This window comes from Hemicordylus capensis, chromosome 1 (genome assembly GCF_027244095.1).
Source record: "Hemicordylus capensis ecotype Gifberg chromosome 1, rHemCap1.1.pri, whole genome shotgun sequence".
NCBI lineage: Eukaryota > Metazoa > Chordata > Lepidosauria > Squamata > Cordylidae > Hemicordylus > Hemicordylus capensis.
Window position 1 is genome coordinate 264894086 of NC_069657.1, and position 23278 is coordinate 264917363.

Consider the following 23278-nt stretch of genomic DNA (forward strand, 5'->3'; position numbering starts at 1 on the left):
CATCAGTCACATTAGCAAAGCGTTTCCTAACATGCCACTCTCCCCCATTTCCCCATCTAATTCATCTTTTAATTTAGACAGTGCTTTCCCCCCACAAGATATTGGTTGTGGCCATTTCCTACCTCATTTTCCTACGTTTTCTAACGTCATTCTGCTTTCTGTCTCTTGCAAGTCTAGATGGATATATTCAAGTACAGCATTGACATGCTATTTTTTGTAACTGCTTAAAGTGCTTCAAAGACATTATCTCAATGGCGCTCTCACAACTCTGTTAGTCCAGTATTTTACCCCATGTTACAAATTTGCAAATTGGGAGCCAGCGTGGTGTAGTGGTTAGCGGGCTGGACTAGGACCGGGGAGACCTGAGTTCAAATCCCCATTCAGCCATGATACTAGCTGGGTGACTCTGGGCCAGCCACTTCTCTCTCAGCCTAACCTACTTCACAGGGTTGTTGTGAGGAGAAACCTAAGTATGTAGTACACTGCTCTGGGCTCCTTGGAGGAAGAGTGGGATATAAATGTAAATAAATAAAATAAAATAAAATAAAATAAATTGGAGGTGTAGGTGGCAAGACGCTGAGAAGAATTGGTGACTTACCAACTCATGGCACATTATCTTCACCACTATTCTATACAGTGATATAATGCTCACTGCAGAATAGGGCAACTATAGAATGGCCATATGGTTATTTTTTTTTTTTTTAAGAATTCCTTTCTGGGTCCTGTGAGCAGCACAAGAGCTTATGGGATTGGTAGTAAAATGGTGTAAACAGCTGTAAATGGAAGAGCATTTGGGGGCACATTGGAAAGTTCTCTCTCCATACTGCATGACTTCTAATTGGATGTACCTTCAGATACCCAGCTGTAGTGACATGTGACCAAAACTGAACTGGAGGGACCCTGTGAAAGGCAGAATGCTGTCCTCAGGTTGTTCCATTTATGTATGTGCGCTCACTAAACTGAACTTGGCAAGCATTTCATTTGATAATATGCAAATGCATGCTGATACAGTATTAAGCACCATGATACACTTCAGTGTTATACACAGTGTTATACACTGAAGTTTCATAGGATTTGTATAGCTGTTTTCATTTCTTTGCTAAGGGCCAAACATGGGGAATCCATTATTAGGACCCCCCACCGTTTTTGTTTTGCTAATTTGCAGCCTGATGGGACTGCTGTGAAATTGGGAATGGGGTGTTTGGGAGAGGGCGTTTAACCCTTTCCCCAAGGTAAACCGTCCCTCCCACAAAGCTGCTATTAGCTCTGCAGTTGGAGGGATGACAGGAGAAACATCTGTCTTCCCCCCTGCCAAGCTTATAACAGCTGGATGACAATTTACATGGGCATGGGAGGAGAGGTGTAAATACCTTCTACCAGAGCACCACCTTCTTGATCTTAAGAGTAGCCCTGTGGTGCTGTTAATTAGCAAACAAGCCTGCCATGTCTGATTTGGACCTCAAATGCAATATTATATTAAGTGTTGTGATAATGAACATTAGATTTTCTGTTTTACCTGTAGAGATGTATCATCTGTTCTCTGTCTCACCATACTTTACCTTAACAGGGATTAAATAACCAAAGGACATCCTGGTTTATTCTCTTGGGGATGGGTCTATGAGAGAGTATTGCTGAAAAGTGTTTCTCCAGTAAAAATATGTTCAATATGTAATATTATGTAAATATGTAAAAATAGGTTTTATATTTAACATATAAAAATATGATAAATAAGTAAGTAAGTAAGTAAGTAAGTAAGTAAGTAAGTGTGTCTCCAGCAGTTACAATTTGGGGCCACTTCACTTCCTTCTGATTTTCCTATTGATGCTGCAAGGGATTTTTCCATTTGCCTGGCTTACTTTTCCCTATAGGCAAATATGTCTCTCTGTGTGTAGTGGTGCCATTAAGGCTGGACTTTTAGGTGCAAGTCCAGAGCCCCCAGAGCCCCCTGCCCCATCCCTAGTGTGAGGGGGAGCCCCCAGCTTGTCTCTGGAAGAGCACAGAGAGCACCTGAAAAAGCCCTCACTCTGAGCTACAGAGCTTCTTTCTCCCCACCACCACTTCTTGCCGGAGGATCTGTTCAGGCTGAAAGGCAGGAGCCATGGCTTCACCAGGTGAGCTGCAGGTCAAAGGCTGTGCCCGGTTCTCACACTGCAACTCACCTGAATTACAACTCCGGGCTCCCTTTTGGCGCCTCGAAGGGTTGAGCTCCTGGAAGACTGCAGCAGAATGTTTTTATACACGTGGCTGTAACTTGCAAGATACAGGTTAGGGCACACATTCAGGGCAGGGTGGTTATCACAGAACTTGAGTTTAGCTGGCACTGAGCTTAGCTCTTCTCTCTCATCTTATTTATCTATTGTTTATCTGTTAATGTCTCATTTATCTTTTATTTATTTTCCTATGTAAACTGCATTTAGAACTTTTATTGATAACAAGGGGGGGGGGCAACAAGGCCATTAGGTCCAGAGTCTGAAATAACCTAGCTGCAACTGTGTGTGTGCATGTGTTTTGAATGGATTGCATTTCAAACTTTGAATCAGGAGAACAGTCATTTTAATTTACTCAAAGTAGTTCCATTGAGATTAAAAGGAGATTGTCTAACTTGTCTTTTTAATTTCTATGGGACTATTTTGAATAATATTCCTCATTATGTCAGCCATTCTTACTACTACTACTACTACTACTACTACTACTACTACTACTACTACTATAATTTATTCTTAAAATGTGTATTGTGCCTTTCTTACCAAAAAAAATCCTGGTGGCTTACAGGAAACATTTAGAAATGCAATATCAAGTACAAGCAACCAATAACACATAATACCTAACACCCAATCAAAGCAAGCAACTCGCTAGCTCACAACAAAATAACTAAGGGAAGAGGGGAAAGGCCAACCAGGATGGAAGTTTTGAGCTGAAGGATTAGTATGAGACTTTTTAAAAAGGGGGCTAAAGCCTGTCCCAACCCCTATGCCACAGTTCCATTTTCGATGATGATCCCCACCCGCTCTTGCAGCAGTTATTTAAGTTGTAAATATGAAGCATGGCAGGCCCCAGTCATGGGTTTAATGTAATGTGCCGTGTGGCTCCAGAATGCAAACATGTTCCACCTTTGCTGACTACTCAGATGGTAAAAGAACCTAAGCTGTTGAGTGACCACCTGGATAGCTGAAGTTGTTCACTTGTAAGAAACATTGTTGACTCTGGGATACCTGGGAGAAAGGAAAGCGACTTTTTCTGTTCTGTTGTTATCTCTCTTGCTGAACATGGCTGATATTACGTGGCTGATATTATAAATACATGGTTCAATAAATGTATGGTATGGCGTGTTAGTGGCGTGTCAGAAGTAACCCAGACAAAACTGGTTGCCAGGTTTTCTGAATGAAGGCTCAGCTGTGGGAGGCAAAAAGAAGAAAGAAAACAATACTTCATTATTACATGTATATTTCAATAGTGATCTTCTTCTGGTACACTGCACATAAGAAAATACAAAAACTCTGCTAGATCAGACCATAGGTCAATCTAGTCCAACATCCTGTCCAGAGGTATAGCAAGGTTGGAGTGGGCCCAGAGACAAGATTTTAAAATCCCCCCCCCCCCGAAGCTCAGCTCATGATGTAAAGAAATCTTAAACGAGGCTGAATAGTGGTAACAAAAAGCATATCTATCTATCTATCTATCTATCTATCTATCTATCTATCTATCTATCTATCTATCTATCTATCTATCTATCTGTCTCCTATGTGCCACAATAGAACATCATCCTAAATTGTTTTTTAAAAGGTTTTGTACATTGTGGACGATGCAAGTCATTTAATGATACTAGAGAAAGACATGCTGTTCTGGTAGCTCCAGGTCTTAACACTCACATCAATTTCAGAGGATGAATACAACTAAAGGAAGCCCGGGTGAGTGCACGGCTGGGGGAGTCAGTCATGTGACTTGCCTCTGGGGGCCCCCCCCCAAGGTAGTGGCCCCCCAGACAACTGTCTCCCCTTGCCCTATTATAGTTATGCCTATGATCCTGTCTCTAGTAGTGGCCAGTCAAGATAGTTTAGGGCAAACTCATAAGAAGGTTACAACATTTTTTCTTCCCCAGCAACTGGTAATCAGAGACACACTGCCTCTGAACATAGGAACACAGGAAGCTGCCATATACTGAGTCAGACCATTGGTCTATCTAGCTCAGAATTGTAATGACTACACAGACTGGCAGCGGCTTCACCAAGGTTGTAGGCAGGAATCTCTCTCAGCCCTATCTTGGAGAAGCCAGGGAGGGAACTTGAAACCTTCTACTCTTCCCAGAGTGGCTCCATCCCCTGAGGGGAATATCTTACAATGCTCACATGTGGTCTCCCATTCAAATGCAACCAGGGCAGACCCTGCTTAGCTAAGGGGACAAGTCATGCTTGCTACCACAAGACCAGCTGTCCAATTACCTATCATGTCTAATAGCCACTGCTAGACCTATCCTCCCTAATCTATATAAAATCTGTAAAATAAATAAATATGTAAATAAATAATGGCTGAGGAATTATGAGGAAAATTACTCAAAGTAGTCCCGCTGCCTATAACTTGTTCTTTTAAGTTCAATGGGACTACTTTGAGTAACTTTCCTCATCCTGTCAGCTAACATATATAAAATAGATACTAAAATAAATGCAAGATGATGTAACAAATCAATGGATGTCTCCTTATAAATGGAAGATATACGTGCTATGATACCATATGAACAACTCAAAATATGATTTGTTTTAGAAACTGCGTGCCTTTCTTATTCTTTTATAGTGCCCTTGAGGAAGATTGTTATTGAACAAAATCTCAGTTTTTTCATGTAATTATAAACTCCTGCAGTGCATCAATTTGATGAACAGTCACTTTTCCTTTTTAACATTTTTTTCTGGTGCATACTCTCCCCCTTTCCTTCTCATTCTTTAGGTAATTCCTCTTGGAATTTGTATATGTAGAACTGATGCCAGATACTGTCAGCAAAATGAGGGCAAGAGTAATAAAAAAGTGTAATAGCATAAAGGGTAATAAAATTGGCCAAGTAAGGTTTGTGCCATTATGGACCTTATGTAGGCAAAGGAGTGCTAGGCATGGAATGCTTTGTGAGATCAGCTTTGCCATTGCCTTTCCCTATCCCCAACCTGTATTTTGACAGATGTCTTCATCCCTTGAGAGACAGAATTCCTCCTCTTCGGATCCCTCCTTTGGCCATCTGCTCCCTGTTACCAAAGTGCCACCTGACCACCAACTAGGTGGCAATGCTCTCAACTGAGACCTGTAAAATCTAGCAAATGGTGGACAGATTCTGGGAATTAGAAGGAAAGTCATAAAGGTTTGCAGCAGATCTCGGTGGCAATAGCTACGTTATTTGCATCTGTCAGCTGGCACTATAAGACATGTGGGTGCAAGCCATGTCTATTAGGCATGGAAGAACTGCTGAGTTTTAGTTTCAGATATGGATTTAATTAGTGAGCGCACCCTGGTGAGATGAAACATTTTATTTAGTCGGATTTGTTATACAGCTTTATCCCAATGATACAGGCTGAAATGCCTTAATGTCAGAATAATACCAGTAATAATAAACATTGAGACAGACTGAGATGAAGGCTGAGCTTAGTTCATGGTTTCATGCTCTAGAGGGCACTGTGGAGATGAAATTGCTATGGGAACATTCTTGTAGACTTTGCTGCTCAAAATCTAGACAGATGTCAAGTGGTCCAAACAAACCTGAGAACTACAAAACTTGATTGGAAATCCTCATGGGAATGAAATAAAAATGAGAAGAGTAATGTAAGTATAATATAAAATAATAGCATGATTAAGGGGCTTGAGTTTTGCCGTGACAAGGGGGTTGAGTATCGCCTGCCCTTTGTGCAAACTGAAGCAATGCCCAGAGATGATGGTGACTTCCCATGGTTGTGAGTGACCGAGGAGGTGAAAGAGAGCATTATTCACAGTTGGAGATTGGAAGCAGGGTTTATCTATACGCCTTTATTATGGAGGTGGTAAACTGTGACTTGGCTGTAATGCCTGAGACTGGAGGTCTCCATACATACGCTTCTCCATACAAAAACTTCCCCAGACATAGAAAACTGGCATCTCAGGGAGAAGGCTGGGTGAAAGCCCTTCTCCTCGACATTTAGTTTCCTATGTGGAGGGATTTTTGTTTGTTGGTATGGAGAAGCATCCCGTCATGTGAACCCTCTCCTGCAGCTTAACGTTGCTAGGCCCGAACTCAGACTATCTCAATATAAATAAAAGTAAATAAATGTTAAATACAAGCTGTCATTCTTGCAGGCCTGTAGTCAGAAATTTTGTGGAATCAGACCCAGTGTAGTGGGGGTTCACTGCAGAAGAACCAGAATGTAAATACAAGGAGCCTAATAAGTTTAAAACTTGTTTTTAATATTGTATTATTTCTTATTGAGCAATTGAGCAAAACTCCTCCTCCTCCTCCTCCTCCTTTTGATGACCCATATTATCAGCAGTGTTAGGAGAGGAGCTGGGGGACTAGCTGCATTGAAGGCTTGCTGCACAGCCCAGCACATAAGGAGCGGGATGGAGAAATGATTTTCGCATCTCTTTCCTCCCGGCAAAAGCCCTTTTCACTTTCACAAATATGGCCCTGTGAGTCACACAGCCCTCAGAGACCTATCTGTGGAAATAAAAAGGATTTTTGCAGTGAGAGGAGAAAAACAATAATAGTTTCACAACACCCTCCCCCGCCCCAATAGCTTGTACTGTGAGCCAAGCTTCCAAGGAGAGCTGGTCTTGTGGTAGCAAGCATGAACTGTCCCCTTTGCTAAGCAGGGTCCACCCTGGTCTGTGTTTAAATGGGAGACTACACATGAGCATTGTAACATATTCCCCTCAGGGGATGGGGCTGCTCTGGGAAGAGCATCTGTATGCTTGCATGAAGAAGGTTCCAAGTTCTCTCTCTGGCATCTCCAAGATAGAGCTGAGAGAGACTCCTGCCTGTAAACTTGGAGAAACCATTGCCCGTGTAGACAATACTGAGCTAGATGGACCAATGGTGTGACTCAGTATAAGGCAGCTTCCTATGTTCCGCTAGGCTCCCTTCAAGAGTGGAGCTCTTGCTTTGCCCTTCTAATGCTGCAGAGAATATGGGCCATTATTATTAAATCTTTCAACAACAACGTTCACAAAATGGTTTACATAGTAAAAGGAATGAGAAGATGGTTCTCTGTTTCCAAGGAGCTCACAATCTGAAAAGAAACAGGGAGACTTCACTGGGAGGAATGTTGTGATGGGTCGGACAGGAACAATTGTTATCTCCTGCTGAATATAAGAGAGCCACCATTTCACAAGGTGCCTCTTTGCTCAGTTAGCAGCGGGTATTTGTATACTGACTACATCCCTGTTGAGGCAGGCTAAGCTAAGACAAAGTGACTGGCTCATGGTAATCCATTTCCCAATCCAATGTTCTAACTACTATACTGCACTATCTCTCTCTGTTGTTTGTGAACAAGCGTAGATTTCAGACTGTGCTGACAAACCTCAGTTTGTTTTAAACTGTGAATGGAGGTGGCAAATCTCCTCTCCTTGCATTAGTGCATTAGCCTGAGGTTCATGGCAGTGGCTGACATGGAGCTTTGTGATGGAGTACTGCTGTGCACAACCCCATGGGTGCACATGGAGCTGCGCCGTGGCATCTCATGATTGAGAAAACGGGGTTAGCAGAGTGCTCGCTTTGCTAACCTCATTTTAGGGGAAGGCTACTTTGGTGGGTTAGCCACCGTTGAACCACCGGGCTCGCCCAGTAGTTCTCACGATGGGGGGGAAACGGGCTGGGCTCTCTTAGCCTGGTTTTTCCCCATTGTGAGAATAGCCTCACTGCCTGCCATTAGTAAGTTTATCAGCATAATTTTCTGTTTCTTCCCTTTCTGTTTGGTCTTTCAGATCAAACTCCAACCAACGTTTTTGTACAAAACTTAAAGTCACATTCTCTATCGTAATGTTTAGGCAAAGTATTTAGCAAGAGCCCGATTTTGGCTGGTTCAGGTCATCTTATCTCTTGCTTTTCTAATTCTTTCAACACTCCCAAAGAAGAGCATATGTTTTTCTCCTTTGAATCTTTTGTTGCACAACTTTACCATGAGCATTTCCAGATGGGGCTTTTAGCTCGCTTCTCTTCCGGAATGGAGGGTGTGCATTCACATATTGGCCAGATTTACCCCAAAGTCCCTGCGAGCCATCAAGGGGCACTCCAGACACAATTCGGGTTTTTCATTGTGTGTTAGAGCTTAGCCTGATTTATGTCCTGGGTTTAAAAAAAAATCCACATTTGCATCTTTTTTTTGGTGGTGGTGGTGGTGGTGGTGTGTGTGTGTGTGTGCGTGTGCACAAATTTGAACTCACAGTAAACCCATGGTAAAGCCTATTATCTGGAAATGCTCCACGAGAGAGATTTGACTAGTGATAAGTTTTCTGTTGAAAAACTTCTTTCAATCTCTCCCACATTTCTCTTGTGGTTTTCTTATCTTCTATATGATATATCAATTTATCACTTACAGGTAAGGAGATATGTCCCATGGCCTGCATGTCTGCAGCATCCCATGCCTGGTGCTCCCTTAATGGCCTCTGTTCTTCCAATATGAAAGACGGTCCAAGAATATTTAGCCACATCTGAACTTTAAATGACCAACTTCTGTAGTTTTTACCACTCAGCATTTCTACAGCCGGATACATCTTTGTAGACCCAGAAGTAGCCATTCCTTGTTCATAAACTTCTTGTTGCCTATTTTATTATTTCCAGCAAGTGGGCCTGTAACCCCATGTAGCAGAGTGTAACAGAGCAGAAACTGAGGCTTATTAAGTCTATTGAACAAAGTTACTAAGGTTTATCACTTAACTTTTACCAAATCATAAACAACAGCCCTACTCTAAGTGAAAGATCATCCTAACAGAAAAGCAAGTTGTTCTAGTAAGAACGAATCACCCTACTTTCCTTTCACTGTTTCTACAATTGGACTAAATTTGGTTCAAATCGAGGTTTACAAGTTAGATCTCTTGCACCTCAAATGTTCACATATCCATCATCTTGGATCAAGATGGATGGCATCATCACAAACTACATCATTGGGACATCTCTATGTGTCCATACAGCTGTAGCAAATTTGGTTCAAATCAGTTAGACTGTCCACAAGTTAGTGCACTGGCGCCTCAAAAGTTTACATGTCCGCCATCTTGAATTGGGTTGGATGACATTGTCACAATCTAGGTCACTGAGGTGTCCTTAAGTGTCCCTACAGCTGTAGCACATTTGGTTCAAATCAGTTAAGTGGTTCACAAGTTAGCCCACTTGCACCTCAAAAGCTTATGCGTCTACCATCTTGGATCGGGGTGGATGACATAATCACAAACTTTTATGGTTTTTATTGTTTTAATTGATTTTAATATTTTAATGTGATTTTTATGGAGTTTTATTGTATTTTAAATTTTGTAAACCGCCTTGGGATGTCTTATGAAAGGCGGTGTAGAAATTGAACAAATACATCTAAAAAATAAGTGCAAATTTTAAATATTCTGTTACAAATGTTAAATAACCCTTTTCAAAGTTAAAATGTTACATACAGGGTCCGGCCCAGGGGCAACTTGGTCTGATAACTGTCTCCTTACAGTGTTCAGCCAGTGTTCAGCGTTGGGGAAAATTACAAGCAGGGCATGAAGAAGTGGACAGCATCACTCCCCAGCAGCTGGTATTCAATGCCATATTGCCTCTGAAGAGAGAGGTTCCATACAGGCATTATTGTCAATAGGGACCTACATTGGATGTCCAATCCCAAAGCATCTGTAGCACTCCCCAAGTGTGGGGAGGCAGCTGCACCTACATTGGCCCTCTCCATGCAGTTCAACACATTTATGGTGCTGGGATGGCTCTTCTGTGGAAATATGGGGAGTTGGGAAGCCCATGGGGATACCTCTGGGAGGAACTATAGTTCCCAACTGTCCTTACGTAGCTTCCGAACACAGCTGTCCAACCAGCCCTGCATGTTTTTGGTTCCCACAGAAGAGGAGCCCCGCTGGTGCCAGAAGAGTGTACAATTGCACAGGGAGGGCCGTGTTCAGAATGGTCGCCTCCCTATAGCACTGGGAGAGGTGCTAAAGCTTATTGGGTGGTCACATAAACTGTGTGGTCATGTAAATGGTCTTCGCATGCATGCAGATAATGAACATGGCCCCTGTGCATGCACAGAGGTCTGTACCGGGCCAGAGAAGGCCCTAATGGGGCTGCCGCTGGCTGGGCCTACTCAGGGGGAGGCCAGCAGCAGTGGATGGGAAGCCACTCCCACCTCCCCCTCCTGTGGTCATTGCAGCCACAGCTTCAGCTGGTGTTTGTGAGAATTAAGTTCACTCCTTCTAGGACAGCCCCCCTGCCCCTGTATTCCCCATTATCAGTATATCTGGGAGAGTAACTGGCCCTATCCACCCCCAGCATAGTACCTCCAGTGACTGTTGCTGGTCTCTATCTTATGTTTCTTTTTAGATTATGAGCCCTTTGCGGACAGGGAGCCATCTTATTTATTTATTATTTCTCTGTGTAAACTGCCCTGAGCCATTTTTGGAAGGGTGGTATAGAAATTGAATAAATAAATAATAATAATATCTCCACCTGATTCCCCTTTACCAGTATATCTCCAAACTGGCTTGGTTAGATTAGACTCCAAACCCACTGAGCCGAGCTGGCTCAACGTTGAACCTAGCTCGAACTGAGCCAGCTCACACACCTCTAGTTCCAATGTACAGCACTAATTGACAAAGTTACCTGTATGCTGAAATATAATGGCTTCAGTGTCCTTTTAAGGTTTTAAGGGAATCTTTTCACTTATTTCATTTCTTTTGCTATGTAAACTGCTTTGAGAACTTCTTTTGTTAAAAAGTGATATATAAAATCTTAATCATAATACAATATAATACAATAATAATAATATTATAATATAATAAGGTCTGGTGAACTGTCAGTGATCTTGAAGTGAGTCCAGAGCATTCTGCTTATTAACAGCTCATTCATTTTGATACTGGCTGGACATTTGAGAATGGTGGTTTCTCCTGCCAATGTTATCACGTTGCTCAGTGATCTCTTTTGCTCCAACAAGCTGCAAATTTAAGATGCCTCGTTGGCTCATCAACTTTTCTTATCCCAAATTGTTTCCAAGTGCTAAGAATAGCATGTAGTAGTAACTTGGCCATAAGCAAAACCCCCAGGTCAGTATCAGATGGCCTCAGAGATCCATGCCGAATAATTCTTGCTTAACTCTGACTTCAGCATGGTTAAATGTTCTTTCTTACAGGATCTGATACCTAAGAGGAAAAGGACAAACTGTAAGAATACAGCGTATCATTGTAGTAGTATTATTATCATCAGAGAGTATCATCAGAGACTCAGTGGGGGCTGCGGGGATCGGGGGCTGCGCGGTCCCCGGAAGTTCCAGGATGCCCCGTGCGAGCATCCTGGAGAGACCCCTGAGCCCAGGAGGCTGCTGGCAGCCTCCCGGCCGGGGGTCTCCTCATGTGTTGTTGTGGTGCGAAGCTGCGGCGTAGCAACACATGACCAAAAAACCTGGGCTAGCAGAGTGCTCACTCCATTAACCTGGGCTAAGGGAAGGGGGAATTAGTGGGGTTTCCTCCCAGGAACCGCGTGGCGCCCGTTGCAGCACACGACCGCCAAAAAGCGGGCTAGGCTCCCTTAGCCCGCTTTTTGGCAGCCGTGAGAATCACCTCATTATGTTCTACCTGCGTTCAGGTGTCTGTATACATGGAGGTGTTTTGGTGTGAATGACTGGACATGTGTTCATTGTAAAACTGAACTTGTATACGGAACCTCTCAAATGCAGGAAACAGGAAATGTACAACAACATAATTGTGAATAATTGTATATGTATACAGATCTGTAATGTGTATACACTGTACACAGATTGTACATGGTGTTGAACATAACATGTGAATAGGCCTGTTAAATGCAAAGAATAGGCTAACAAGACTTCTGGTACTATATGCTGAAATATGACTGAAATATGACTCTCTCTCCCTCTTCCTCTCTCACACACACACTTCCATGCTGTGTATGCAGAAACGCAAACTACGCATTACAAATAAGGCTCCATGCATCCACACTTTACCTTGGTCTTTCAACCTGGTATAGAGCTTGGGAGGGATTCATTCAAGCAGCATATCAACAGGTGCAGCATCCTCAGTCACTTCCAATGTCACCGAGTTGTTCCATACCAAACTTTTGGTGGATTGGATGGACGATTTGTATTTTATGACCAACAGAATGTATATGGTGGAATACAGTTTTTACACCTCACCTTAACTATACAGGTGTTACAGCATGTATTTAAATATATAGCTTGAATAAAAGTATCTAGTACTTAAAAGTAACTGCAATAAATATTCCTTAAATACATTGCAATGTTTGCAGTTGAATGTGGAAATCTCTTACCCTTTCCCCCTTGAGACCATTTTGCTATGTGTTGGAATATGAAAATGGGATATGGAATTTGAAAAGGGGCCCCTGATCACCTTCCGGACTATTCTTTTTAGGACCTAGCCATACTTCCCTGTCTATAGAGGTTCAGTTCAGCATCATTTTAAAAAATCTAGATGCCTTCCCTTGCAGTAGGGTTTCTGTTCTGGGGATGATGCATTTTCCAAGCATTCAGAGGCTAAAATATTTTGCCATGGATTCTTGACACAGTGCACAGTGGCTGGGTAGACTGATGTTTCATGCATGTTGTGGGCACTTATTGTATATTGCTTATGGGGTGGCTGGTGATGAATGATACAATGGCTTCTTTCCATGCCCATTCCAATTTCTGACACCTGGGAAGATGAATATTTATATACCACTTTTCAAGAAAGTTCCCAAAGTGGTTTACATAGGGGGCTCCCAGTTTCCCCCCATCATGAGAACAGCCTCAGAGTGTTTGATTTACTCTGGAAGGCTAGGGGGAGCCCCTAGAGTAAAAAGCCCCAACAGGACCGCTAAAGCCAGCTACCTTGTTTTCTCACCATGTGTAGGCATACACGTGGAAGGCTTTTGTATTTGCCCAATGGTAAGATAAAGAGAGAAGTCTAGGCTGTAGCACTCCAGCCCAGGCTGTCCAGTTTCTGATAAATGAGTGTCTGGTGGCAGCATTTTTAATCTACCGAAGGTCTAAAGTTAAAAGTTTTTTGTTTGTTTTTTTAAAAAGGGAAACCCACAGGCGGCTCAAGCAGGGGTGACTCAGCACTTTTCCTCCTCACGTAAACTGGCTCTGATTTTGGTCTATGATCATAAATAAATTATCTAATCTAATCTGGCTCTGAGACAAAGGCTTAATTTCTTTACAGAGAGTGGACTGCTATAAAGTGGGGCGATTCTCACGATCAACAAAAATCGGGCTAGCAGAGGCTAGCCCGATTTGTGTTGACCGTAAGAACCACCGGGCTCGCAGCCGAGCCCGGTGGTTCTTGAGCGGGTAACCCGCTCGAGAACCCCTGGTAAAAAGCAGGTTTGCGGAGCGAGCGCTCCAGCAAACCTGTTTTTTATGATCATGAGTAGCCGCGCTGTGCCTTCGTGCGGTGCCTACTCATGAGTAGACCCCCGGCCGGTAGGCGAAAAGCCACCTCCCGGCTCCAGGGGTCTCCCCAGTATGCCCTGCACACTCGCGCAGGGCATACTGGGGCTTGCGGGGGCTGCGCAGCCCCTGCTCCCCCCCACCCCCGCCAGCTCCGTCTCAGAGTCAGCCATTATGTGGGCAGCCGATCCGGCCGCCCAGGGCTCCCTGCCTGCTCGTGAGCGGGGAGAGCGGGCTTAGCCCACTCTTCCTGCTCACCCGAGGAAACCAGGTCTCACTGATCGTGAGACCCGGTCCAATTTATATATCATTAAAATATGTACATCCTTGCCTTTCTACTTTCAAAAAAGTGCCTAAGGCAGTTTACAACATGAAAACAGTCAAATACAACAGACAACAGACAAACAATAAGTTTCAGATTACCAGTCATTAAAGTAGAGAACTGAACCAGGAGCAACTGCTGTGTACTGCCTCTTTAAGAGAAAAATCCAGAACCCCTCAGGATGAGAAGGCTAGATGAGTAAACTAATGGGCTTCGCCTTATTGCAGTAGAAACCTGTCTGTGCGAGCAGTTAGGTCTGTATAGTGAACAATCCTAGGCCCAGATGCAGTAGAACCTAAGGACAGTTGCTTAGATAAGCTGTGCTCTCTGTCTGAGTAAGTAAAAAACCCTTCTCTAGCTCTATCAGACAAAGTAAATGGTTCTTTCCCCTCTTTCCTATGTTTGAAATCTATATATATCATTCTCCTGGGTGTGCCTTCCCAGTGCCCAGCTGATTGGCTGGGTGGCAGACGGGCCTGATTGGCTGAGGCGCACCCAGGAGGATTGGTCGCCACGGCAGCGGCAGGCCTGGCAGCAGAGGCCAGAGGCAGAGGCAGGCCCAGCCCAGCTGTGGAGGCAAGGCCCAGGAGGGGTGGGGAGAAAGTGTGTGTGTGGGGCAGAAGTGACAATGGGGAGGAGAGGAGGCTGGGCCTGGAAGTAGAGACTGGGCCAGAAGGTGTGTGTGTGTGTGCGGGGGGGAGAGGTAACCACCGGCCCCAAAGAGCGCACAGATGCTCTGTGCAGGGTCTGCTAGTTTGTTTATATTCCATGTTCTGGAAAGTTCCTATTTCGATGTATCTTTCGCAATAGTCAGTCACATATACGACCTTACTGATCCACCAGAGAAAACTTGTTTTGTTTGAGCTAAGCAATGGATTATATGGGCACATTGTTTGGCCTTTTAAAGGAGCTGTTTTTTGTGTGATAGAAGGCACTATTAGTGGAGTGCAAGGTACCTACAACACACTTAAGACAGCTGTTGTTACGACTGGGAAGATGGGTTTGCTAATTAGAAGACTGCAGGTCCCGCTTTCCAAATGTAGACTTGTGGAACTGAATTTCTCTAGGTGTATTTTGCTCACCAGTAAGATGTAATATGTCATGAAATTTAATGAAGATGTCCTTTGCATTGCTTGAACTCTGAAGCACCCCTTATTACATAAAACGGTGGATTTATCTGAAAAGACCATCAACATTATTGATCTGAAATGATTCCTTTAAAATCCTTGTATAGAAATTGCAAGCAAATCTACAAAATCAGTGTCCATTGTCAGTTTGTTATTGTGGCTATTGGTCTCCTGCCAGGGGATCCTTATTTTCAGTTGCAGCTCACATTTAAAGAAAATGTTATGCAATCTGTTAGAGATAATTTTGGGGTTAATTGGTCTGTCTTAACTGAAGGGAAATAGATGCCACAAATTTCAAAATGGCCACCTAGTCCTGAAACGACAGATGTTTGAGAACTAAACACTTTCAGCCAATAAGCGATGGGCTCTTTGGCTCAGGAAGGAGCAACTCCTACTCTGAATTGTAAATTTCAGACTCCTGCAATCACACAGCCATACTCATTTTGCAACCCATCTAAGTCTGTAAGAGGCATTTCTGTAAGACTGGTGAGCAGGCTGCTTGAATGACCTCCTAGCATTCCATTCAGATTATGATATAGCATGGCGCATACCCTGCTGTATTCTATTACTCAGTTATGAAATTGCTTTAGAATCTTGGAGCAGTCTGTTTGGCTCTGAATGATTTCATACCTGTCAGCAACCTCTGTCCTTTGTGCATATTTGTTTGCAGGGCGTACTGCTTTGTCTCATTGGCTGAGGGCACTTGTTCTTCTATTAATGTGTTCATATGCTGTCAAGGCCATTCTTCCCAAAACACCATTTTTGATCTTCTTAATTGATCTATCTGCAAACCAGTATATGTCAAGATATTCATGAGCTTCAGGGCTTTTCACATAACAGGGTGATTGCAGTAGTTTGCTCTACACAGTATGCAAGACCTTAGCTAAAACAGCGACATGGTAGAACAAAAGAGTAATTTGAATAGGGGGTTGGGGCTTAAATTTTAATATTCAGCAGTCAGTCCTTCTTTTATTTGTGGAACAAACTCTGAGGCTTTTGATCCAGTGGGTCTCATATGTTTTACACATGGCCCCTCATGCATACTGCTAGTGGTGTGGAAGCCATTTTACCTTATCAAGAGTGCATGCCATTATGGAAATTTCTGAATATTGGTACAATGTGGATTGAGCTATTGTATGTATTCTTTTCACCTGTCGGTTACCTTTCGTCCTGATCAGCTGACAATTTGGTGAGAAGAATCCATGTAATTGCCTTTGTGCTACATGATTCCGGTGTTCATACTGTAGTAGTGTGGTATCTCACACGGGGATCCAGATCCCACGCCACATGTTTGTGAATGGAGCTGATCTGTTGGAAACAGGATATTGGAGCTGGCCCTGGTAAAGCAATATTGCCTAACATCCAGATCACCTTGATCTCACATTCTGTTTAAATGTAAACTCGAATAAAAGATACACCTGTTTGCCCTATCTTCCTCCCCAAATTGGGTAAGTCCAAAAAAAAAAGAATCTATGGATAATAAGTGAAAATGCCCCCAAATTACTAAAGAACGAACTCTCCTGAGCCTGATGCAGAATCATTTCAATAGGAAGATTCTCAGTAAATGCTTTGAAGAAACTCATCTGTCTTCCAAAAGTTCTCTTTGGCATGTCATATTGATGCATATACACTGATGGTACTACTTATGTGTGCCTTATCAGCTCCCTTGAAATTATTGTTGGCGCCAGCCATAACAAAGAGTCACTTGGAACTACTACGCGTACAGCACATAGAACCTGTGTCATATAAATAGTTGCTTATTAAAATTTTAAAACAGAAAAGAATCAGTAGTCATCCATAGTCAACAGAATCTCTCATAGACCACTGGAGTTTCTCTTTGAAAGCTTTTCATTGAAATATGATACTTTTAAGGTCATCTGTACAATATCCTGGGAGAATGAAATATTCCCACTAGTGTCAGAACATTGCTATTTTAATATTTGTTTTGTATCTATTTATTGTCTTGTCTATACAAACTGATCTATGTACAGTAGAGGTGGGCACTGTTGACCCATTGGAGGAATGAACCCTTGCTAGTATGACTGATGCTGTCCTGCCTTGTAAGGGGGATGTACAATAAGATATAGAGAAAGAATAGGCACCAGTGCTTGCTGCAGCAGGGCTTAGTTATCAGTTCTACATTTTCATTTGGTCAGTGCCAGCTTCAGTGTTGGTGCTGCCTAGGGATGTGCACAAACCGGTTTGGAGGCCCTTTTATGGACCTCCAAACTGGACTGAAGGTCCGGTGGTTCAGCCGGTTCGAAGATTGGGGGAATAGTTTTAAGGACCGGGGAGGGTGCTCTTACTCTTCACCACCCTGCCGTGCTTCCCTCACCAGCACTGTGTCTAAAAACAGTCCTGCAGGGCGGCAGCATACCTCCTTGCTGCCCTGGTGCATGTTGGACTGGAAGTACCTGGAAGTGCTTGGTTGCATGTGCACGCGTACAGTGCACTAAGTACTTCCGGGTACATCCGGTCTGATGCATACCGGGGTGGCAAGGAGGTACGCTGTCACCCTGCGGTCCAATTTTTAGACACAGTGCCAGTGGAGGAAATGCGATTGGTGGGGGGGGGAAGAGCACTGTCCCTGGTCCTTAAAGCTATCCCCCCCACCTTCGAACTGGCAAGCGCCAGTTCCATGCACACTACTAGTGCTGCCTGCACTGGCCACACCCCTTTCACTGGCCACACCCACACTTTTACTTCTAGTGTCTTGATTCTCAAGCAGTGTACAGTAATCATATGAGCCCAGCCATGGCTGGCTGGGTTTTCATCAGGTGACCCTCTGTTCCGTATGCCCACCCTGTGTGAAGCGAGGACATCTGTGGCAAGGAACTGAGCCTTTCCTGGGGTTATGCAAGGGCGTAGAATGACTTTCCCAATGAAGTTCATAGCTTCTCTAGAGCTCTTGCTGTTTTTCAGATAGAATGGAAAATGTACCTCTTCCAAAAAGCCAGTGACTGCTGAGTGGACATTTGACTCCATATTACTGCTGCTAATTCTATTGTCTTACTGTATTTCTGTGGTTAAAGTAACAATTAATTTGTTGGAAGCACTTTGAGCATCAGAGAGATGAGATATACATAAAAGGCCATTAATACGTAACTAATTGAAAAAAACATCTCCATATTACATGCCTTGGATGATGTTTTAAATAATCATCTCTGCTGCTTGCATTAGAAAGCAAAGACATGGTCTGTGGAATGCTTCAAACCACAAGAGGGGAAACCCCTTAAAATTTCTTTTTAAGGAATAAACTGGAAGAACTTTGGCAACTACATTTAGCTGGTAACATTTGGTATGAGATAAGACTGTCACAAATGTTTGGCCTGATGAATTTATGTTTGCTTGCTTCTCAAAGTTAGATAAGCGGGGGGAAAGGAGAGTATTCTGGAATTTTACATCTGCTTTTCACAGTTTGAGTTTCCATTTGGACTTGTCTGTTTTGATAATTTGCCATGCCACTAGCACAGGGAGAAGTATTTATCTCTTAGTGCTCTTCATGAATTTATTAACTCGTGTTTACGTATTTAAATATTCTCTGCAGAGGCAACATATGGCAAATGCTGGCAGGCTTATCCTTAGCTGCTTCTAAGATCCAGATGCTAATATCATTTCATAACTTGGCTTCCACAGCTCAGATCTGTACCCAAAAGATTCTGTTTTGAATTATCATTATATTTGATATTAATACTAAGCATACTCACAGCTGTCCTAGATTGCTGTTTCCACCCTCCATGGGATTCAGCTCTCAGACAGTGGACACAACACTCTTCTGTGCTTGCCTCTCTCAAGTCCTCAGCTGCAGCCAGGACTCTGCATGTCTTGTCTACAAGAGGGCCTGACGAAATCTTACATGAAAAAAATTTGTAACAAAATCCTAACAGCCACTTTTGGAAAAGCTACTTTGGGAGGGGGTAACTAAGAACAGAGAAGTAAGGGTGTGGGTGCTTGAGCCTTTCCCTGCCTACAACTTCTGCCCTCCAAATGGCCCTCCATAGCCGCTTCCCTGCTCCCTGGGGTTTCCCAATACATGGAATTCTACTAGAGGACAAGCAGCTTGAAGGATGATTTACAGTAGAAAGATCCACTCCAAACTGAGAAAAAGGTTAAGATCCCCCAGTCCTTCTCTGCTCTCATTTTCCTCCTCTCAGAGTGACTTTTCTTTTCTTTTTAAAAAAGGTGTTGGGGTTTTGTTCAGTGTATTTGTATAAAAGGTTTAGTTAGGTGAACAACACATTCGGACTCAATTTCTTGGTCGAAGCTGAAAACTGCTTCTCATCCTTAGGCCCCCAAGTACATGTGCTAATTGTAGGTTTGCCAGGTCGGAGGCACCCTTGACCCTGAGATTCAAGAGGCGGGACCTGGCGATGTCATATTTTTGCTAGCTTGTATTGTGAGCCCCTTTGCAAACCATCTTCTCATTCCTTTTGCCATGCAAACTGCTTTGTGAACATTTTGAATAAGAAAAAAACTGAGTATAAATATCTTAAATAATAGTCATAACAAGAAATTGACACTTCCCCTGCTACCTGGGCAAAGAGGCACCTTTTTAACGTGGTGATCCTCCTAACCACCCCCAGCACAGTACCTCTCCAGTGACTGTTGCTGGCCTCTATCTTACGTTTCTTTTTTGATTGTGAGCTCTTTGGGGACAGGGATCCATCTTATTTATTTATTATTTCTCTATGTAAACCGCTTTGGAAACTTTTAGCAATAGCAATAGCAATAACACTTACATTTATACACCGCTCTATAGCCGGAGCTCTCTAAGCGGTTTACAATGATTTTAGCATTGTTGAAAAGCAGTATATAAATATTTGTTGTTGTTCCCACCCAGAATCTACTGCCTCATCTCCTTTCAGGCAAGCTGGAAGAGATGGTGCAGCATGCCAGTGGCACACACACAGTTCTGAATGGAGGAGGGGAGAAGTGGCTGATGTGTTGGGCAACTGGAGATGGGGCTGCCGGCCCAGAGGGTCAAACATAGCCCTCCTCCAAGACCTCAAGCTAAAAACCTGAAGTCCGCCAACTGTACAGTAGCTCATTGTGTTGTGCATTACACTCTAGATTTAAGCATGGCGATTTTCTCAAGGTCATGGCACAATCAAAATTTTCTGTTACAGTAGTTACTCCAAGTGAGGCACAACTGGAGATTTTGAAAGATGAGAGAGAAACACTGTTCAGCTTCTTAAGTGATAATATTTTGACTTAATAATCTGATTTGAAGACTTTCCTTTCCCAGCCTATAAGAATGTTGGGTTTATCCTAGTACAAAGAACAACATTTTATTATTTGTCAGGGATGCAATAATCCTCCCTAACAAGAAGGAGAAACAAACCACCTTTAACTATGCCCAACCTTCTCTTGGATGGAGCAGTTCCCTAACTTCAAGCATATGTGTGAATTTCAAAGTTTTCTCTTTCCTTATCACTACTGATGTCTGTTTATTGAATCTGTTTTGTAACTCTAAATGAGACGTGTATTCTTTTAAAAATCCGAGGATGCATCCACTTAGTAAAAAAAGAAAGTTTTTATTAGAGTGAACATGAAAAAGGCCCTTTTATTCTGAATTTTGTTTGGTTTTCTTATGAATACATCTAGAGCGTATGGTCTGTCTAAACCTTAGAGACACTAAGAGGCTCTCCACACAAGCAGTGTGGAGAGCCAAGGAGGGTTTGGCGGAGAGAGCCAGCTTGGCCTGCTCTCCCCGCACATGAGTGCGACGCCCTCCCTGGGTGGCTGGATTGGCCAGCCACACGATTACCGGCTCCATCATGGATCCAGTAGGGGTGGTAGGGATTGGGGGGGCCCCGGCCTCCGGAAGTCCCAGGATGCCCCATGTGAGTGTGTGGGGCATTCTGGGGAGACCCTCAATGCCAGGAGGCTTGTTGTTGCCTCGTGGTCGGGGGTCTCCTCATGAGTCGCTGTGGCGTGGAGCTGTGCCACAGCAACTCACAATCAGGAAAGCGGGACCTCTACAACTTTGCAGGGCTCTGGGCTGAAGATTTTGGAAGGTAATTTTATGTTAAGCTCTTCACAGCTGGCAGTGTAGTAAACAAAACCTATTTAGCAGTGGGATGGCACTCTCGTAGATCCTTTTACAGCTTAGCTGTTTTCCTTTTCTCACAGAGCTGGAGCTCCTGAGGTAAGGAGAGGAGGAGAATGACTTCAGCCGCTGCAAGCTAAAAGGACAAGATTGATTTCCATTTGGTGGCAGAATACTGGTATTTTATCTGTGGGAAACAGTAAACACAAGCATGAGATTTTTCTTAAGCTTTCATGTGCTGTGTTGCTCCCACTCTGTGTCCATTCCAAACAGCATGGGGGTTTGCTTGAGTTGGAAATGAGCAAGTGCCAGAGGGCCTGAGTGAATACAGTCAGAAAGATAACAGGGCATCACTTTCAGAACTTTGCGTGATGTGGAAACAAATCAATCCATTCTGTGAATCTAATGATGCTGCACAAAGGATGCATACAGCTGAGATAGGAGTCATTCATACAGAGGCATATACAAATCTACTTGCCAACTCACAGGTGGTGAGTGCTGCCAGCTTTCTGACAAGCAGGACACCCAACACCACACAGATCTCCTTCCCAGAGGTCTCATACCATGTTTGAGAAAGTAAGAGATGGCAGGAATCCTTTCTGAGCAGTAGGCGATGGATCCCATTGTTTCTTACCATCTCCCTATCCCAGTGCAAAGGACAGAAGACCCACTTATCTCCTAAGACCTCTGCCTTTGTGCCAGAAAAGGATCTGAGGGAAGAGAGGGGATTGGTGGCAACCACAAATAATGGCTGGCTAGTGAGCTAAGTCTTAATTTGTGGGTCCCTGCCATACATTTGATATTATTATCTTCTGGCCTTAATAAAGGCTTATATCTTGCCACAAAAAGTAATTATACTACACGGGGTATTATGTAGACTGAGCACCATCCAGTGAAGTTTGGACTTGCCTAGATCCCAGTTAATGGGCTAACTGACTTGAAGAGTGAAGGGAGACATACATTTCTGAATGTAGCTTGAAAACATATTCTTTGCCCTGAAGACAAATGGCTGTAGCTCCATGCAAGCATTCAACCTGTGTTTTTTAAAAAGGCACATGTGGAAGGGATATGGAGGTCATGTCTGATGGTCTTCACACCCACATGGTCAAGGTTCCTGCCTTTGCTCCAAGACACTAATATACATATTCAACACCAATATGCTCACCCTTCATACCACCAATATGCTCACCCTTCATATCACCAATATTCTCACCAATATGCTCTTCCGGCACCAATCCGGTGAAAGTGTCTGGGAGTATGTTAACAGCCAGGAAACCCCTCACCATGAATCAAAGAGAAGATTCAGTTGCTGAGTGCTGCAAAGATGCACACATTCTTCCCAGAAAAATATTTGTGGTGCCAATGTGAAAACTCAGTGCATTCTTCAAACAAGTCAGGACTCCTTATTGAAACCAATTGCTCTGGTATGCTAGGCAATTTTATTTATAGTGTCATTAAACCAACATATGTATTTGGGTTCAGAAGAGGAGTTGCAGCCAAACCTTAGGTGGCTGGAAATGAATGTCATCTGAAGCAACACGTGGTGTCATTACAGGCTTTTAACAGCCGTTTAATGGTACCAGGGATTTTGATGTGCTGCACTTTGCAGATATGTAAAATGATGCCAGATTATGAGTGTCTCCTGACCCTTGCATATGACAACGCTGGAATACTGTAACATGTATGTGGCAGCAGCAGCAGCCAATGAAAGCCAAGCTAGAGTGAATGTTTTGGCCGTGACGTTCTTATCGGTTGGATTGTACTGATTCCAGCTTCAGATGGCCTGCATCAGATCACGGCCACCTTTAATTTTGCAGACTTCAGTAAGGTCATTTAGTGGGCATTATATCAAAGTAAAGAAGGAAAATCAAAGTTGAAATGCTTGAAGAAGGGTACCGGTCTGGATGGATACCATAAACATTCTCAAAAGCTTCAAGAGTTGTTTTCCTTTCTGATAAATATCTGATGCAAATACGCTTTTCTGAAATGAAAACTTGAATTTTTATTTTGATTTGCCCTATGCCTACTGAGGTGTAGTGGCTATGCGTATGAGCTGGGAAATCCTTGGTTCAGATCTTTCCTCCTATTTCCTCCTGTGCAGATGTTCACATTATTCCTCCTGACTGCACATAGGGTGGGTGATGGCAGGCTCCATGTCCTACTACATGCAAGGCTGTGGGCATGTCTGCAA

General features: G+C 43.3%; 3 long non-coding RNA genes across 3 annotated transcripts in view; 2 read left to right on the forward strand and 1 right to left on the reverse strand.

The window, feature by feature from the left end:
- The window catches only part of LOC128352920 (uncharacterized), a 37728-nt gene extending 14665 nt beyond the window's left edge, over nt 1-23063 (forward strand). The window contains exon 5 of the long non-coding RNA XR_008320722.1: nt 21171-23063. This is a non-coding gene — a long non-coding RNA (uncharacterized LOC128352920). The remainder of the gene's footprint in view (nt 1-21170) is intronic.
- LOC128352966 (uncharacterized) lies at nt 10945-14293 on the reverse strand. Its single transcript, XR_008320752.1, has 2 exons — nt 14013-14293; nt 10945-11331 (listed from the first exon to the last, which is right to left on the reverse strand). It is a non-coding gene; the product is annotated as an uncharacterized LOC128352966 (long non-coding RNA).
- Nucleotides 13938-20581, forward strand: LOC128352996 (uncharacterized). Its single transcript, XR_008320784.1, has 2 exons — nt 13938-14246; nt 19904-20581. It is a non-coding gene; the product is annotated as an uncharacterized LOC128352996 (long non-coding RNA).
- Nucleotides 23064-23278: the final 215 nt, after the last annotated feature.